Source organism: Cetorhinus maximus, chromosome 4 (assembly GCF_964194155.1).
Source record: "Cetorhinus maximus chromosome 4, sCetMax3.hap1.1, whole genome shotgun sequence".
NCBI lineage: Eukaryota > Metazoa > Chordata > Chondrichthyes > Lamniformes > Cetorhinidae > Cetorhinus > Cetorhinus maximus.
In genome coordinates, this window is record NC_135882.1 from 102,353,433 (window position 1) to 102,372,632 (window position 19,200).

The window sequence follows — 19,200 nt, forward strand, 5'->3', positions numbered from 1 at the left end:
TTTTAAACATTTATTAATACAAGAAAGACTGTAAACACATACATATATCTACAAAATTAGTACTATAATAACTACAAAAAACCCCTAATTAATCTGACTCTCAATTACACCCTTGGTAAGGCAACAGTTAAACTCAGATTTAACAGACCTCTGGCAAAACACACCCTGGACATTCGCATTCAAAATGAGTTTCTTTCAGCTCTGGGTCCTTGCAGACAGACTAGAGGCTTACAGGCTGGAGGCTTCTTATACTTTAAATGCCTCTATCTTACACACAATCTCCTTTCTCCTTTATACATATCTTTCTCTTTAAATGTAAATTTTCCATTGTATCACTAGGCTTTTAACTTTACCTCTTCTAACAATAACATCCTTTCATCCCATCAATTTTATTTGTCAGTTGAAAAAAAAAACATTGTTTGGCATCTTCTAGTTAGGAGTAGGATTTCACCCACAGCTTTGAATGGTTTCTTTAAACAAATGCAAATTTACACTTTACCTTCTACCCTCCTTATGTTTATCTAATTAACATCTCAATACTATTATACATCAAAACACCCAGACTAGCTGTCTTTAATCCAATTAAGACACTCATAGGCGCACACATAGGCACAGACCCCACTAGAACTCTATTTTAAAAAATAATTTCCAATAACATTATTATATCTTCTTGACACATGCATGACTCCTCAAATACTGAAGCATTCCATGTCCAAATGCAGCAAGACCTAGACAATATCCAGGCTTGGGCTGACAAGTGCCAAATAACATTTGCACCAAACAAGTGCCAGGCAATGACCATCTCCAAAGTGAGAGTATCTAACAATCGCCCCTTGACATTCAATGGCATTACCATCGCTGAATCCCTCACTATTAACACCCTGGCAGTTACCATTGAGCAGAAACTGAACTGGACTAGCCATATAATACTGTGGCTACAAAAGCAGGTCAGAGGCTAGGAATCCTGTGGCGAGTAAATCACCACCTGACTAGCCAAAGCCTGTCCACCATCTACAAGGCACAGGTCAGGTGTGTGATGGAATACTCTCCACTTGCCTGGATGAGTGCAGCTCTAACAACACTCAAGAAGCTTGACACCATCCAGGGCAAAGCCTGCTTGATTGGCACCCTATCCGCAAACATTCACTCCCTCCACCACCGATGCACAGTAGCAGCAGTGTGTACCATCTACAAGATGCACTGCAGCAACTCACCAAGGCTCCTTAGACAGCATCTTCCAAACCCATGGCCACTACCATCTAGAAGGACAAGGGCAGCAGACACATGGGAACACCACCACCTGGATGTTCCCCTCTAAGCCACACAGCATCCTGACTCGGAAACATTTCACCATTCATTCACTGCCGCTGGATCAAAATCCTGGAACTCCCTTCCTAAAAGCATTGTGGGTGTACCCACACCACATGGACTGCAGTGATGCAAGGAGGCAGCTCACCACCATCTTCTCAAGGGCAATTAGGGATGGGCAATAAATGCTGGCCCAGCCAGCAACGTCCACATCCCATGAATGAATATAAAAAAATGCTTGGCCATATTATGAATGCACCTTCTATGACTATCAAATCCTGTGGTAGAACACAAACTCAGAGCATCTGGCTCAGTGGCAGGGATGCTACCTATGGTGCCACAAGACCTCCACACTATGGACACCATACCGCAAGCTACCCAGCATTATATTGTGTCAGGTTTTAGCTGGCTCTAACACTGTCCCTTTGCAGGATGACTGTGTTTTAAAGTAACAACTAGCAAGCCGACATTAGACAAAAATATAAATTTTTTGTCACAGGACACAAATTTGTAATTGGACACAAAGTGGAAAAAAGGTATTGGTCTCCAGAAGGATGAATTATTTATTCAAATAATTATATCAAATTAACGGATAGCTGAAAGACTTGCATCCTTTTCAAACTTTATAAATACATGAAAAAATTGAAATCACTATGTATAGCTTAGTGAAATAAAACAAATACAAAAAATTAACAATAAATAAGTCTTTGCAATTTGTGAAATTAGGATTTTGATTTTTCCCTATTCAAATTATATGTCTGATTTTTTTCATCCTTATGATATCAATGCATGACCGGTGTGTGACAGCAACCCTTTTGTGCTTACTCTGATCAGTCATTTATGAACATTGTGACATCCAAGTGTTATTAAGTCTTTGGTTGATATTCACATTTTGACTTAGGCACTATCTTTGCATTCAGTCTCCTTCTTCCTCAGGTTCAGAACAACATGTTTTGAGTAAGCATGAGGCTGATGGTAGATGTGGTAAAGTGAGGTACCCTGTTCCTTTAAGAGAATGCAAGTATATTAATCATGTGACAGCACTGATGAATCACTGTACAGCATGGGCAACTGGGAACTGTAAATCTAGTTCTGGAGGTTTCTGAGTGAGCACGTATGATCTGGTCCTCTGCCCTATGTCTCAATAAACCGTCACTGTTTATTCTTACATCAGTCTCTCCCCATTATTGATTGCAAGCAGCAATTGATGAGAACATAGGAAGGCATGCAATTAGAGTTCGGTTGGCCTACGAACTCATTTACCCAAGACATAAAAGTAGCGACGAGGATAAAAAGATTTGAAGACCCCTGAGTGTGAGTCCACATGATGGGTGAGCAAAGCATTGGCAAAAACATCTGTACTTACCTTTTAAAATAGGCGACAGCTGGCAATCGGAGCAGAAACCAGTGCTGCAGTTTAAAATTTTTTTAAAAAATCCTGCAGAATTGCAATTGTGGGGATCCTGCCAAAACTCAAGAAGAGCGCAAACCCCAGCAGAGAAAAGCCCAAAAACTGCAGACACAGAGTTACAAAAACAGGTGACTGCTCTTAAAGTGGCAATGCATTTAAACTGGTAAATATATGAAAAATGGCAATGGGCAGAAAATTATAAGAGACTCCAGAGAGAGCATGACTCCACAGGAAGCCAAACACTTAAATTAGTCATTACCTGGAAAGCCTATCAGAAGTGCAGTCCCCTTGCAGTCATTCACAATGCCTCAGTTCGGGCATGTCGATCCATTCGACCCCATTGCAGATGACTGGTCTCAGTATGTTGAATGCCGAGAGTTCTTTTTTACTGCTAACAACATCGTGGAGGAGGAGGGAGCAAAACACATGGGCTGATCCACAGCCTTATGTCACCCAGTGCCCCAGACTTGAAGACTTTTGACGAGTTAATAAAAATTGTACAGAGCCACCTGAAACCAAAGCCCTCGGTTACTATGCAGCGCTTCAAGTTCAATTCAAGGAACAGGCTTCCAGAGGAGAAAATAGCTGATTGTGTGGCCGTTTTAAAGGCATTAGATGAGCATTGCGAATTCAGAATGTCCATTAATGATATGTTGAGAGACCGGATGATATGGGGGATTGGAGATGATACTATCCAAAGGCGTTTGCTAGCCGAACCTAGTCTAGACTTCAATAAGGCATTAGAATTAGCTACTGTGATGGAGAATGCCATTAGAAATTCCAAAGTTATAAAAGATACACAAAATGGCACCATCCATCTGGTTGTGCGGGACAATCCGGCAACAAAAGGCGCGAAAACTTTGGATTCCACGGAAAGGCGGGAAACGCTATCTAGCTCCAGACCATTGAAAAACAACGGTACTGCAGTGAAAACCCACAAAATGAATGAGAGAAATATATCCAGGCCTCTAGTGAGTGAACGACAACTCAAACAAGTCGAGTGCTTTTTCTGCCATCACTATGGCCACATAAGGTGGCATTGCTGAGAAAGGCTAAAACAACACTATAAAGGCAGAAGGATAAATCATGAAATGTACCTCATGGAAGAGCCAGAAGAAATAGAATCAGACATCCATTTGTTATATAACCTCAAAGTGGGTAGAACCGAGCCAATCCAAGTAGTCATTACAGTTAACGGACAACCCATTAAGATGGAAGTTTATACGGGAGCATTGATGTCTATCATTGGAGAGCATGCATTTAGATATCTGAGTAAAGCAACTCATCCTTTGAAGTTAGAAGTTTCAGACACAGAGCTGAAGACATACATGGGCGAAGAAATAAATGTGAAAGGGGAATGTCAAGTCAAGGTGCAATATGATGAAAATTCTGTAAAATTATCCCTATTTGCAATGTCAGGCAGAGGACCGAGTCTCCTCGGAAGGAACTGGCTGGGAGAGATAAATCTTGAGGGCCCACTAAGTTCCCAATTTGAAACCAGAAGTGTTGCTGCAACAAAAAATGAATATGCAAAGACCCAATGGGAGAAGCCCGTAGAAGCTTTACACCTGGAATGAGTTGAAGCTGAAGTCAGCATCCTTCGAAAGGAAATGGAAAATCTATTAAAGGACTTTCATGCGCTACAAAATTCAATCAGCTCCCAATTTGTGCCACAAAAAAGATATGAAGAATAAAGGAAGAGTTAAGCCTGTCTCTGGCCAAGTTAAGGAACGAATTAGCTGAGAAGGGGCAATGATATGAGATTCTGCAGGAAACTATTAATGAGAATAGGAAAGAACTGGAAGAGCTGAAGCAGCAGCTGCATAAAAGCCCTGAAATTTTAAAGCTATAAGGCCCTGAATTCTCAGAAGAGCTGTCAGAAAACCCAACTACTGAGCCCATTCACGTTTAGCTCGCGCCTGAGTCTAGTCCAGCTAACAGCGAAATTAAAGAGAAGACAGAGATACGGGTCAGTGCTACCAAGAAAAGGACACAAGAAGGAAAAGGGAAAATATTGACAGTCCTTGCAAACAAAAACAAAAAGATTTTTTTCCCCCCTTTTCCTCTTTCTCCTCACACATCATGTAGCTCATCACTGTATTGCTTTGTGTTTGTTGCCCTTTATCTGTTTCATTCAGCTTGGAGGGGAGGGGCAACTGCCCCTGAAAAAGAGGTCTCAGAAACACCTGCTGAGGCTGTTGGGCTATGATGCTTAATCCGTCAAAGAAGGCCTCCTGAGAGACTTGACCTGTAAATAGTTATTGTGTAAATAGTTAATGTGTTTTAAGTTTGTTAGCTGTACTTTTAAGTAAAGAGGGAGGGATGTGGTAAAGTGAGCTACCCCGTCCCTTTAAGAGAATGCAAGTGTACTGATCATATGACAGCATTCATGAATCACTGTACAGCACGGGCAACCGGGAACTTTAAGTCTAGTTGTGGAGGTTTATGAGTGAGCACGTATGATCTGGTGCTCTGCCCTATGTCTCAATAAACCATCACTGTTTATTCTTACATCAGTCTCTCCCTGTTATTGATTGCAAGCAGCAATCAATGAGAACATAGGAAGGCGTGCAGTTAGAGTTCGGTTGGCCTATGAACTCATTTACCCAAGACATAAAAGTGGAGTATACTGAGCAAACTTTATTGATGTTTCGTATGAGTGATCGACTCAACGCGACACACAGGAAAAGCATATTTTTGGTTTCTGTACCTTTCAAAGTCGCACAAAACCTGTTGAGAACCATGCTCCTCTGTACACCTTGGTTTGCCTACATCAAAGTTACATGTCACAGATAATAACTCATGACATAACTATTCTTGAGCCTTTTGAAAACTGTTTATTCATGTAAACAGTGGCAGTTGTTTACTCCAAAGCTGCTTCCCTTCAACTAAACTTCCTGATATAATTGTCCTTCACCTCTTCGAAGAACGGGCTTTATTAACTTTATCTTTTTATGCTAGGATCGCTCTACCTATGTTTATCATCCTAACTACAAAAGTTACACTTTAGTCACTGACGTCTGACGTCATTTATGTCACATATTTCCTTGCACAAGAACTTTTCATACATAACACTCAGATACTAAAAGCAGAAGGCAAGCCATGCTTTCTTCACACGACACTTGAAAACCAATCTTTATGTGGGAAAGTCAGCATCTCTAGGATATAAGAAATTTCATTAATTAACCCTAAACTCTTCAAGATGTCCAACATACAATTCTTCAGGATGTCTGACATAGCACCAGTTAGTAATCAGGAACAGCAACTTTAGACAGTTTTAATTTTCCAAACCTGAGGAGACTGTGGCCAATTATACTGTTGACATCAATGCGCCAATCAATGTGAGTAGCTAACTCAGCAAAGATTAAGGCCCAGATTTTCGCCCCTGAGGCGGGTGCACAGAGTCAAGAAATTTCCCAACTCGCTGAACCTGCCTCGGGGGGAGCGGGTGCGAGATGGAGTCGGACCTGCCGACCCTGGAAGCAGTAGAGATGCAGAGACGAGCCTTGAGTGGGCAACATGCCTCCGGCGCGGTATGAAAGGAAAACCTTTGAGGCGTTCCTGTTGTGAGGGTGGAAGTGCTGCTAGTCCTGGGAGGTGATGTCAATCAAGAGTCAGGTGAGCACTAACTAATAATTGTCCAACTGGTTGCTGACACCGGAAGAGATGTCCCATCATGGTCCTTCTACTGGAAAACATAGAAATTACTGCTGCCTATTCACATTGTTCTGAAGGAGATTAACTCCACAAAGTTAAGCCTGGAAAAGCTTCACAAGACACAGTCTTGGAAATAGGTAGTATCTTGACAGCATCTGCTGCACACGACATTCTGTATTGACTCAGATTACCATAATGCCTCAGGGAAGACTGATAGACACCACATGCAGAACCTTTGCCCTTCCACCTACCCTTTTTCCACTAATTTCTCAGGGCATGAGCATGCAATTGAGCCTTGACTAGGACCCTCACACCTGCACACTGTCATGGTAGAACAGTGTGATTCAGAGGGAGCAGACCAGCAGAGTTGTTTGTGTTTGGGAGAACAGCAGGCCATCTGTAAGTGACAGGAGCAGATGCCAAGCCACCATACAATCATGCAGCCCCACCCCCTCACTCCCCCAAACATCAGCCATTACTGAGCTACAGAGCATTGTTTATGTATGTAAACAAACATATGTTCTGTGTGAGATCAATCGAAATGGAAGCTTTACATGCCATGTTTGTTTCCATTGTCATGCCAGAATGTCACAAGCAAGGCCTTGTGGGGAAGGAGCAGGAGGGGCAGTACCTTGTTTCAATGAACAGGATCTCCAGAGCCTGATTGAGGAGATCCAGTGACACTGCAACACATTCTACCCGAGTGGCCGGCATAGCTGGCCCACAGCCTCCAAGGGGGTATGGCAGGAGATAGCCTTTGCCGTAAGCAGGGGACCATGGAAGATCAGTGGCAGCAGTATGTCCAATCCACAAGATGAACTGCAGAAACTCAACAAGGCTCCTTAGGCAGCACCTTCCAAATCCACGATCGCTACCACTTAGAAGGACAAGGGCAGCAGATAGATGAGAACACCACCACCTGGAAGTTCCCCTTCAAGTCACTCACCATCCTGACTTGGAAATATATCGCCATTCCTTCACTGTTGCTGGGTCAAAATCCTAGAACTCCCTCCCTAACAGCACTGTGGGTGTACCTACACCAGATGGACTGCAGCAGTTCAAGAAGGCAGCTCACCACCACCTTCTCAAGGAAAATTAAGGATGGGCAATAAATGTTATCCTAGCCAACAATGCCCACATCCCATAAATGAAAAAAAAAATCTTGGATACAGTGCAGGAAGAGGTTCCACAACCTGCTGCACTCCGACAAGGTAGGTTTTTCCTCAGAAGAACACAGAGGTCCAAGTAATGATTCACATCTGAATGCTTTGCCTATGATGGGAGACTTGGCACATATCTCTCCTATAACATGGAGGCTCAAATGTTGAAGCCACTCCTGTAGGTGCAGTGATGGGTAGAGATGTGAATGTCACCGTGATGTACTGCTATATTCCAGAGCTTTGTCCCTGGCAGCACTATATAATAGGCTAACATAACTCTGTATGGAAGAGGGCCCACAATGCCAAGGAGATGGCCCGGACAGGTGTGTGGGTCCGCCAGGCTATGGCCGATTAGAAATGTTGAGGAGGCAGCCATGGAGGTAACCAAGGTGCCCATCCAGCTTGTTGTTGGGGATTCAGAATCACCTGGGACAGGTGCTAAAGGCAGTAGGAGAGGTACTTCGGAACATGGTGGTAATGCTGGAGGTGGTCCTGTTAGTTCATGATGCAGAAGGGGTCGATGAGAGGGAGTGTGACGTTTGGGTTTGATGATAAGGGCTCCAGGCTTATGGTTAAAGGCAGTGGCATTTATCTGAGCATGGTCTCACAATGTAAAGGGCTAAATCTCATTACCTCCTTTTGTGTTTCATAAGAACATAGGAGCAGGAGTAGGCCATGCAGCCCATCGAGCCTGCACCGCCATTCAGCATGATCATGGCTAATCATCCACTTCAATGCCTTTCCCCACACTATCCTCAGATCCCTTTATGTCATTGGTATTTAGAAAACTGTCAATCTCTGCTTTAAACATACTCAATGACTGAGCATCCACAGCCCTCTGGGGTAGAGAATTCCAAAGATTCACAAAACTCTGAGTAAAAAAATTTCTCCTCATCTCAGTCCTAAGTGGCCTCCCCCTTATTTTGAAATTGCGTCCCCTAGCTCTAGGCTCCCCAATCAGGGGCAACACCTTATCTGCATCTACCCAGTCTATCCCTTTAACCCTGTAGGTTTCAATGAGATGAAACTCTAGAAAATACAGACCCAGTTTCCCCAATCTCTGTTCATTGAATAGTCCTGTCATCCCGGGAACAAGTCTGACGAACCTTTGCTACATTCTCTCTATGGCAATAATATCCTTCCTAAGGCAAAGGGACCAAAACTACACACAGTACTCCAGATGCGGTCTAACCAAGATTCTCTTCAACTGAAGCAAGAATTTGCTTCTCCTGTACTCAAATCCTCTTGCAATAAAGGCTAACATACCATTAGCATTCCTAATTGTTTGCTGCACCTGCTTTACACAGGTCCCAGCAGCATTTGCTTCCCACCCCCCCTCCCTCCGCCCACCACCAAACACCAGGCCACCTCATCCCTTGGACATCAGAAGAAGGAAAAGATTTCTGAGGAAGCAGTGTCACATCTGACCAGCCTATACTTCAGCAACACACTAGCACATCAGAGGGATGTAGCACACTTGGAGTCGGTGGCATCTGGTGAAGGGCACAGCACCAGAGCGCAGGAGGAAATGTCCGAGTCAGAGTTATTTGTGCACAGACCCCCTCGGAGGAGGGAGGAGAGTCATGATGATGCTCCAGCAGGCATGGAGGTAGGGTCTCAGGAGTCATCTGATGTGGCACAGTGCTTGGAACATCAGCAGCAGATATGTGGACATCTGGCAAAGTTCCCTGAGGCAATGCAAGCTCATGCACTGTGAGTGGAGGATTCCATGGTGGTGATGAGCTCTACCTTATCTTGGGAGTTCAACACCATGAGCTCCAACCATGAGAGAATATCCAATCTCATGGAAAGACATATGAAACATCATTGAGTGGCTGCAAGAGTAGCATAACTCCCTGAAAAGGGTATAACGCCCACTCAGTAGCCTGGAGTAGTCTGCTCAGAGTATGAGTACTGACATCCATAGAATACATAAGGAGCTGCATTCCCTAAACATGATGTTTACACTGGTGGCACAATGGTTGCTGGAATGCACAACTGTTGCGCCCCAGCAACCAGATTCATTTAACCCACCTGAAAACCAACCTAGGGCAGTGGAGGTTAGTGAGGAGGGTGAAGGTTCTGAGAGCATCTCAGCACTCTCTTCTTTGAACTCCCCAGCCTCTTTGCCAGAGCCGTCGTCTGTGCTACTTGTCCCAGTAACAACGGCTGCCCCTGCAGAAATGCAGAGTCTGAGGTAGGTCGCCAGTGGGTCCTTGCACTTCAAGGCCGGCCACTAAGGTCCTCAATGCCATATAGCAGGTGAGGTAAGCAATCTGCCTCCACCTCCTCTGAAGCAACACGGGGTGAGGGGGCGCTCTGTTGGAGTGTTCGCGAGTGCGAGTGTTGCATCGATCACTGATAGGTTCATCGTGGGTCATTTCATATCACTTGGTTAATATTACAATTAATCAAATTAAGCACACCCTTCACAATTGCCAAAAATGTTGCAGTCTGTTTTTGTACAATAATACCTTCACTGAGAATGCTTACAAACTGAATGAGGTTCTTACCATTGGCACTGAAGACTGCGTGCTGAAGTGCATCTCTCATTGATCCCATCAGGGTATGACCCATGCATGTTTGACACTGGAAGGCTGTTTCCTTCTCCAGACCTTCAGATAAGGTACTAGTACACCAAGGATTATGGATTGAGATGCTCTTTGCTGCATTTCTTGCCCATCAATACTTGCCTTTAGGGGAGCATCAATGATCAGACTCAATATCCAATCCAGTTTATCAAGTACACATCAATCATGAGTGCTGTGTTGAACATTGTCATTCATATGTGATTGCCACACAGTGACTTAACTGGATTTCCCGTGTATCAAGATGCCATGTATGCTCCAGGGAAGCATACTTCTGTGGTTTCTCCACTACATTTGAAGCCTTTGTCTTCTAGGTGGTAGAGGCTGTGGGTTCACAGGGAGCCGAGGTGTCTGGCCGCGGAGGTCACACACCCCTGACACTGGACGCTGTTGTTGGATGGATAATGTGGAAGGTAGTAGGAGGAGTGGCAAATACACATGTGGCATCACCCTGCACAATGCATAGTCGCTGCAGTACTGTTGGTAGATGCTATCATATCTAAAGGCCATGGGTGTAAAGTCATACTTCCTACTGGCACTCCTGGCATAGCGGGCATTGTTTCACTAGGCACAGGGTGGCCTTTGCTGTGACTCATTGACAGCTTCTAACAAATATGTGTACAGTTCGGGTTGTGAAGGACTTCACAAAGTGTATTTGTGCACTATGTTGAGCCCAAGGGTTATGATGGTCATGGAGAACACTGCCTTTCAGTATGTGCTGTTGGTTTTTCCCTTGTTGGGGAGGAGTATTTTGCTGAAGAAGTGTGGCTTGAATGTTAAATTATGTGGAAGCTGTTCACAGGGACTGGCTGATGTACTTGGTCACATTTCATGGAACTGAGGAGAATCTGCTCTGAATTAAGAGGCTTCTGGCGATGACCCCCTCCTGTAAAGAATCTGTCATGATTACATGGGCCTGCCTCTCAGGTGGTCTCCCATTGCTGCCCTCTTCCTCCTCATCCATGTCATCTCCATGACCCCGGACAGGGACCTCATCCTCCTCATCTTCCTCATCGTTATCCTCCTCAACTGTCATAACTATATCCTTTCCTATAATTCACTCAGCTTCTCCTGCCTCTGGTTGTAAGCCCCTCTGCTATGCCATATTGTGCAGCTTGCAGCACATGATGACTATTCTAAGACACTTGCTGGGGAATACTGTTATGATCCTCCGAACAGTCAAGGCCCCTAAAGTGCATTTTGTTAAAGCCAACAGCCTGCTCTGTTGTGTTGCAGGTCAGCTCATGGCTGTTGTTGTAGTGCCTTTTGGGCTCCCTGTGCAGCTGCCTAAAAGGGGTCATAAGCCACTTACTTAAGGGGTACCCTTTGTCTCCCAGAAGCCAACCATGGACCTGTGTTGGTGTCTGAAAGAAAGAATTCCTCAATATAGGAGAATCATGGCAGCTTCCAGAATAACAAGCACATACATGCAGGAACACCTTGGTGTGGTCACATACCACCTGCAAATTCAAGGAGTGGAAGGGTTTCCTGTTAATGAAGGTCTCCAGTTGATTTGTAAAATTTTAAGTGTAAGATTTTGGGGGTCTTTGTACCCCTTTAAGGCAAGAACAGGCTTGACATCAAAGCTTTGTTGTGATCGACTTTATTTAGACAGAGTCAGGACAAGTTTATTAAGTTCTCAGATAAATGCGGAATATACTCATGTGTCAATATCTGGAAGGCAGAGAGCACAAATTGGTTTCTCTCACAGTTTTGGTCTTTTGATCTTCAAGCATCTCTTCCTCTCCCTCTCTCTCTCTCTCTCTCTCTCTCTCTCTCTCCCCCTTGTCTCTTGTTTTGTTCTTATCTCTGGATTTTCTGACCAAATTTCTGACCTGCTCTCTTGGTCTTTCACTCGGCTGTGAAGAAGGCAAATTCAGGGCATCCTTTATTTTGGCTGTTATTCAGTTAACCCCTCCCTTACCCCAATCATCTTCAGCCCCATGTGTGAGGACACTTTCCTTGATCAACCAGGAATAGTTTATGTGGCTGCTGCTAATCTTACGTATTTATGTAAGTGTTAGGAAATAGAGATAGTTTAAGTAAGTTATATTGGTCTTTGTGGTGTTGTGAATGAGTTTTAGCTTTAATGTTTAAGTTTGATTTGTATTTCTGTATCTGTGTGTTAAGAAAGGTCAAATGATGTTTTAGTTTCACTTTATAAAGGTGCCTGCATTTCTAATGAGGAGTCTTACGACCCCTAAAAAGAAAGTAAACATACAAGAATAGAAGGATTGGACTGTTGCCTGGCAACAGGGGCCCAGAGAGGCAGATCCCTCCCACAGGCACACACAGAAGAAGAGAAATAGCAGTTTGTTTTGGAAGCTGTTTGAGTTCAGTTGGCTTGAAGACAGCTGTGAAGCAAAAGCAGCCTAAAAGGGGGCAGATAGCAAGTCCCAAGCAAAGGGAAACCCCACAAATCCAGGGGAGTGGCAGATGAGAAAGTTCAAAAATTACCTTCTAGTCAAAGGAAGGCCAGGAACCTGGAAATGGAGCTGCTAAGTGAAATTAAGAGTGAGGGACAGAGAGAAAGTCTCCATGCTTCAGATTTAAAGTGACAAAAACTGCAGAAAACAGACTTAAAGTGAGAACAGCTTATAAGAGGTAAGAAGGTCCAAAGAGGCAACTGAAGGCCTGTAACTCTTTGCTATGGGCATGTAAAGCAGTGGCGTACTGTTGACAGCTGAGTTGGTGTGAGAGAGAGAGTGTGTGGAAGACAGCTTGAATGCATGTGGTGACCCAAGGGAGATGAACATCAGAAAGAGAGTTTGAAACCCTGGAGGTGAACCCTTGTAGAAGGCATCTGAGAGAAAGCGTCGGTTTGGGAGAAGATTCCAAAGCGAGTTCTTGGAGAGTGGAGATTAGAAACCCTTGTGTGAAGGATGGAATTCAGTGAGGCTGATTGGCTCATGATGTGACAAGTTTCTGGGGGGAGTTGAGGAAAGATCCTTAGCATCTGGTTGAGGTGGCATCTGTCACTTGGTTTCAGAGTGTGGTGTGTCTGACCACAGGGTGCAATAGATTTACATGGACTGTGTACTTATTGTGTGCATTAGAGTATAAGATAGCTTTTGTAACTTGTATTATCCTTACAAATCTGCATATATCTGTAAAGGTATAGTTGTGGGTGAAGGAGTATTGTTCATTTTTTCTTGTATAATAAATGTTTTATTATTTTGTTAAAAGTTCATCAGCTGACTCCCGTGACTCTGTTCGGTAGCTACTCTCCACCTATCTAAATAAACAAATAAAAGTTAGGAACAAAAACAGAAAATGCTGGAAAAACTCAGCAGGTCCAACAGCATCTGTGGAGAGTAAAACAGATGCTGTTTTTCTCTCCACAGACGCTGTTAGACCTGCTGAGTTTTTCCAGTATTTTCTGTTTTTGTTTCAGATTTCCAGCATCTGCAGTATTTTGCTTTTATCTTAAGTAAATAAAAGTTAGGACCTATCAAGCTAGGTTCCACTCTGGCATCAGGCTTGTCCAGAGGTAACCTTAGCTGGGATCATAACAGTAAGTAATCTCCTTTTTTATCTCAATACATTTACAATCCTTAGTTTATTATCTGGTAGAGACAGACAAGCAGTTTCTCACAGATAGATTTCAAGGTCTTGTCCATTATTGCTGTGAGCAAGCAATATTTTATAGTTTATAACTTGACATAAACACCCAGAATCCCTTCACCTTGATATCGTTTTTATACTGTGCCCTGCTTCTAAGTTTTCCCACTTTACTATTCTACAAAGGGTATGTAAATTTATGTGCACCCCCAACCAAGCAAAGGGGATGCCTGGATTTGCCTTGATGCAACTGTGTGCGGCACACTGTGAAATGCCGCAGAGGTCTCCAGTTGACCCCTGGAGAGATCCAGCAGCATAAAAATTCAGAGCCACTGTGACCTTAAGTGCCACTGGCAGTGCGTGTGGATCTGCAGATTGTGGTGTCAGATCTTGTTGCACCATGGCACATATCTCAGTAACCAATTCTCAGGTTAATCTGAGCATTCTTCTGCACTGGTTTTCTGTCAAGTCCAGTTATGATCTCAGGAGTCAGAAAACCCTTACCTTGGAGTAAAACCTTGTTCACCCCCACCCCCTCCTGCCTGTTGCGCACTGCACTGCCTCCAACTGCTGGCCTGTCCCCTCCCTCTGGCTGCAAGTTGCTCTCACTCATATGCCTCTGTGGCATGAATATGTAATGGTGTCATCCCTACGATGCGCATTCGTCACCCACCTTATCTGGCATACTATCCTTCCTCCCATCAAGTCAGAAGGGTCAAAGAGATATGGCCATCCAATTCCCTTGGATGTCACCAACATACCTGTGTTTGGAATGGTTGACCTGTGGCACTTCTTGAAACCGCAGGGAGAGCGGGGGCACTGGCCGGGGGTGGGGGTGGGGGGGTGGGGGGGGCGGGGTGTAGTGGTGCAATAAGTGGTAATCAGGAGGTTTCTTTGCCCATGTTTGACCTGATGCCATGAGACTTCTTGGGGTCCGGACTCAATGTCGAGTATTCCCAGGGCAACTCCCTTCTGACTGTATACCACTGACATACCCAAAGCTGATGATGGTGGTGTCTGGAGCTTTGTCTGTAAGGTATATTCAGTGAGTGTGACTATGTCAGGCTGTTGCTTGACCAATCTGTGGGACAGTTCTCCCAATGTTGTCATGAGCCCCCAGGTATCAGTAAGGAGGACATTGCAGGCTTGATGTGACTAGGTGTGCCATTGTTGCTTCCGGTGTCTAGGTCGATGATGGTGGCCCATCTGGTTTCATTCCTTTTTGACTTTTCTCTAACGGTTTGGAAAATTGAGTGGCTTGCTCGGCCATTTTAGAGAGCATTTAAGAGTCAACTACATTGCTGTGGGTCTGGAGTCACAGCTAGGCCAAACCAGAAAAGGTAAGGATGGCAGATTTAATTCCCTAAAGGGCATTAGTGAACCAAATGGGTTTTTACGATTGTGGTTGAATACAATTCTACTGCCACTAATGGCCCACAGCACCTCATGGATGCCCAGTTTTGAGTTGCTGGATCTGTTATGAATCTATCCCATTTAGCAAGGTGGTAGTGCTACACAACATAATGGAGGGTATCCTTAATGTGTAGATAGGACTTTGTCTCCACAAAAACTGTGGGGTGGTCACTCCTAACAACACTGTTATGGACAGACAGATGTGCACCAGGTAGTTTGGTGAGGACGGGGTCAAGTAGTTTTTGCCCTCTTGTTTGTTCCCCCACAACCTGCCAGCTTGGTCAGTAGTGGTGCTACCGAGCCACCATTGGTGATGGACATTGAAGCTCCTCATCCTGAGTATATTCTGTCCCCTTGCCACCCTCAGTGCTTCTTCCAGCTGGTGTTCAGCAAGAAGGTGTTCAACAAGAAGGAGTGTGGATTTACCAGCTGAGGGGTAGTGGGGGGAGGTGACAGTAAGTGCTAACCAGCCAGTTTCCTTTCCTGTGTCTGATCTGATGCCTGGAGACTTCATGGGGTCCGGAGGCATTGTTGTGAACCTCCTCCAGACTGTAGACCTCTGCTGGGCCTGTCCTGCTAGTGAGACAGAACATACCCAGGGATGGTGATGGTCTGGGACATGGTCTGTAAGATACGAGGTAAGATTTGGTGGGTATGGTTATGTTGGGCTGTTGCTTGACTAGTCTGTGAGACAGCTCTCCCAATTTTGGCACAAACCTCTAGATGTCAGTAAGGAAGACTTTGCAGGGTTGACTTGGCACATTTTTGGTACCTAGGTCGATGCTGGGTGGTTGGTCAGCTTTCATCCCTTTTTGACTTTCTTAAAGTTCGATACAATTGAGTGGCTTGCTAGGCCATTTCAATAGACATTTTAAGAGTCAACCACATAGTTGTGGGTCTGGAGTCACATCTAGGCCAGACGAGGTAAGGACGGCAAATTTTCTCAGTGAACCAGATCAGTTTTACAACATTACTGGGACTAGATTTTAATTCCAAATTTATTCATTAAATTTAAATTCCACAAGGTGCCATGGAGCATTAGTCTGAGCCTCTGGATTACTAATCCAGTGACATTGGCTGGGATTTTCTGGCCCCGCCATGGCGGGACCAGCCACGGGGGATGTGGTGGGTGCGCCAAAAGTCCATCAACTTTCGGCAGGACTGGAAGATCCTGGTGGAGGGCAGGGCTGGAAAATCCCAGCCATTATCACTAGGCCATCACCTTCTGTCATAAAATGGCAGATTATATAATTTTGCTGTGATTAGCTCCCTAATAATTTGCTGAATTATTATTAAGTGATTACTTTCCATTTTCCAAAAGTGAGCCCTTGATAGTTTAATTATTTAAATAGTACTGACCAAATTGTCATAAATTGTACAATTTACTTAATGTGGGACGTTACTGTTTCTCTTTCCCCTGCTATTCAAGTTTTACTTCACAAGAAATTTCCCACTCTTACAGATAAAAGGATAATGAAAAAATCATCAGAGTTAAGGTACTAGAACAAAAAATGTTTTGTAGGGAAATGTATTTAGGGAATATTTGTGAGTAAAATTTTCTAGTCTCTTCATAAAACAGAAAATTTCTTAATTGAGGGAAATTGGTATTTTAAGGGTAGCCGGTGTCTCCATTCTCAGATATTCTTGATGAGGCTTCCCAGCATATGTACTGAATTCAGGATATGCCAACTGGGCCATCAACCAAGAAATCAGAAAGGAAGGCACTTAGTGTCACTATCAGTTAAGACAAAATGTAACCAAGGTGCCAACCAATGTTGTCAGTTCTGTAAACATAAAAGACTAAGACAGAAGCTGAGCTATGCAAAGAGACAGTTTAAATGAGAAATGAAGAGAGACTCTGAATGCTTGATGTACCATTCTAAATAATTTCTCCACTTAATTTGTAATCCAAATACTCTGATTTCAGTTCTGTTAGATTCAAGATCCATATAAATTCCTGAGATTTTTTATTATATTTGTTCATGGGATAAGGGTGATGCTGGCTAGGCCATCAGTTATTGCCCTTGAGAAGGTGGTGATGAGCCTCCTTCTTGAACTGCTGCAGTCCATGTGATGTAGGTACACTCACAGTGCTGGTAGAAAGGGAGTTCCAGTATTTGACCCAGCAACAAAGGAATGGCAATATAGTTCCAAATCATGGTGGTGTGTGGTTTGGAGGAGAACTTGCAGGTGATGGTATTTCCATGCATCTGCTGCCCTTTTTCTTCTAGGTGGTAGAGGTCGTGAGTTTGGAAGGTGCTGTCGAAGGAGCCTTGGAGAGTTGCTGCAGTGCATCTTGTTATGATACACGCTGCTGCTACTGTGCATCGGTGGTGGAGGGCGTGATTGTTTAAGGTGGTGGATGGGGTGCCAATTAAGTGGACTGCTTTATCCTGGATGGTGTAAAGCCTCTTGAGTATTGTTGGAGCTGCACTCATCCAGGCAAGTGGAGAGTATTCCATCACAATCCTGACTTGTGCCTTGCGATGGTGGACAGGTTGTGGAGAGTTAGGAGTTTAGTTACTCGCTGTAGAACTCCCAGCATCTGACCTGCTCTTGTAACCACAATATTTATATGGCTGGTCCAGTTCAGTTTCTTGTGAATGGTAACCCCCAGGATATTGATAGTGGGAGATTCAGTGATGGTAATGCCATTGAATATCAAGGGGAGATGGTTAGATTTTCTGTTGTTGGAGATGGTCATTGCTTGACACTTGTGTAGCACAAATGTTACTTGCCATTTATCACCTCAAGCGTGAATGTTGTCCAGGTCTTGCTGCATATGGATGGGGACTGCTTCAGTGTCTGAGGAGTCGTGAATGTACTGTGTACTGTGCAATCATCAACGAACATCCCCACTTTTAACCTTATGATGGATAGAAGGTCATTAATGAAGTGCTGAAAATGGTTCAGCCTAGGACACTTAAGTTTTTCAAGAGGTTGGTAAACTAATAATGAAAGGAAATAACAGGAATAAGGTCAGAGACTGAAATTCCAAAGGACATCCGTGGTGGAGTTAGCAATTCTTGTTGGAGACATTCCTGGAGGCTTGATCACATGACTTGTGGTCACATGACTCCTGACCATGTGACATCCAATCACATGCTATCTGATAACATGACTTTACAAATGTTATTGTATTTAAGGTTGGGTCCCCAGCAGTTGAATATTTTTGATTGAAGTTTTGTGCCAGCTGTGCTGTGGCAAGTTCTAAGAACCGGGATAATATCCTTGAGCAAGCGAAGAAGGAAAACTGAGGATGGGGAATCCAAAGGTGGAGTAATGATTCAGAGGGGAAATTAGAGATGTGTGGACCTTTGATTCAACCAGTAACTAATGGTAACTCACTGAAATTGCACAGGTAACTGATAATATACTAATAATACCCACTATTACAGTAGACTGCAAATACTGGGAAATATACAAATAAAGGACTGGATTTTCCTCTGGGGCAAATTTGGTGCCAGAGGTGGATTGGGGTAAGGGTCCACCACCTTGATCAGACCCATTTTCACTGGACCAGACCTCATTATAGTGCAAGATGAGTTCCTACTGGGCTTTCTGCTCCCAGTCAGTCATGGCTCAGTTGGTAGCACCCTTGTCTTTGAATCAGACGGTTGTGCGTTCAAGTCCTACTCCAGAGATGTGAGCATAAAGTCTAGGATGACATTCTAGTGCAACATTGATGGTGATAGGGTTTTTGGAGGTGACATCTTTTAGATATAAAAGATCCTGGGGCAGTACTTTGAAGGAGAGCAGAGGAGTTCACCCGACGTTCTGGCTGATGTTTATCCCTTAACCAACTTCATTAAAATGGATTATCTGGCCATTATCACATTGCTGTTTGTGGGGTCGTGTTGTCCACAAATTGTTTGCTCCATTTCCTAAGATACAACAGTGATTACATTTCAAAATTATTTCAAGTTACTTTGTGAGTATGAAGTGATTTGAAAGGCCCTTATGTTGTGAAAGGTACTATGTAATTGCAACTCCTTTCCTTTACAGAAGAAGCTGATCACTGTATATGGGGAATTTCAGCAGTTCTGTAGCAGGGAACTTGCCACAAAAGAAGGAGGCAGTGATTTAATAGAGGGAGCTGAAA

The 19,200-nt window shown here is 43.9% G+C and overlaps 1 protein-coding gene across 3 annotated transcripts in view; it reads left to right on the plus strand.

The window, feature by feature from the left end:
• The window catches only part of LOC144679793 (nucleolar protein 4-like), a 549,252-nt gene that overhangs the window by 383,461 nt on the left and 146,591 nt on the right, over positions 1 to 19,200 (plus strand). The gene's annotated exons all lie outside the window — the stretch shown is intronic.